This window comes from Triticum aestivum, chromosome 7B, assembly GCF_018294505.1.
Source record: "Triticum aestivum cultivar Chinese Spring chromosome 7B, IWGSC CS RefSeq v2.1, whole genome shotgun sequence".
NCBI classification, from domain to species: domain Eukaryota; kingdom Viridiplantae; phylum Streptophyta; class Magnoliopsida; order Poales; family Poaceae; genus Triticum; species Triticum aestivum.
In genome coordinates, this window is record NC_057813.1 from 643,049,258 (window position 1) to 643,050,334 (window position 1,077).

Genomic DNA, 1,077 nt, shown 5'->3' on the forward strand with positions numbered 1-1,077 from the left:
GGCCGTGTGCCAAAGCTTGCCGCAGATCTGACAGCGAGGGGCATCCGGACGAGACCTGGTGGAGCTGCCACCGCGACGAGATTTGGGGTTGGTGGAGCGACCGCCACGGGAGTTGGAGGAGCCACCATCGTTGCTGGTGCCTCCGGGATACCCTTTGGTGCAAGGAGAGCCACGGGAGCGAGTGCCACCGCCACGACCGCGAGATGCAGCATTGGCCGAGGACTTGAAGCCGCCGGCGGAGCCATGAAACTGGACCATGCGTTGATCGAAGTTACTCAGCATGGCATATAGCTCATCAAGCGTGACGGGCGTGACGCGGGCGTCGAGGGCGGAGACGAGCGGCTGGTAGTCGATGTCGAGCCCATGGAGAATGTACGAGATCAACTCGTCATCCTGGATGGGTTTCCCGGCGGCGGCGAGTTCATCAGCAAGGCCGCGTAGGGAGGCGAAGTAGGCGGCGACCGACTGGTTGCCCTTTTGCGCATTGATGAGCGCAGTGCGGATGTTGTTGACGCGGCTGAGGGAGTGGGACGAGAACATGCCCGCCAATGCCACCCAAAGTTCACGCGCCGTGGTGATCGCGGTGACCGCGACCAGAACCTCCTTGGAGAGAGTACTCAGCAGGTAGCCGAGCACTTGTTGGTCCTCCCTGACCCAGAGAGGGTGGAGAGGGTTGGGCGCAGAAGTCTCCTTGCCGTCTTTGTCCTTGGTGACGTGGAGTCTGGCCGGTTCCGGCGAGGTGCCATCGACGTAGCCGAAGACACCGGCGCCCCGCAGGTGGGGTGTAACCTGCGTGCGCCAGAGCACGTAGTTCGTGCGGTTGAGCTTCTCGGTGACCTGGCCGTTGAGGCTAGGTTGGGAGGCGCCGGATGAAGACATGGCTATGCACTAGATGCAATCGGGATAGCAAGCTAGATTGAGAGAGGAAGGGCTCTGATTACCATGTGCGATTGCGGAAACGTCTTGCCTCGTTGGAGGCGACGGGTTCGTGTTAAATAAGCAGGGGCGTACCTCCCTTATACGGCGCATACATTGAGTTGTTACAGAGATTGAGACTTGGAGAACAAGAGATAGAAT

General features: G+C 60.3%; 1 pseudogene; it reads right to left on the reverse strand.

The window, feature by feature from the left end:
* Window positions 1–263: 263 nt before the first annotated feature.
* Window positions 264–402, reverse strand: LOC123163392 (uncharacterized; annotated as a pseudogene).
* Between the last annotated feature and the right edge of the window lie 675 nt (window positions 403–1,077).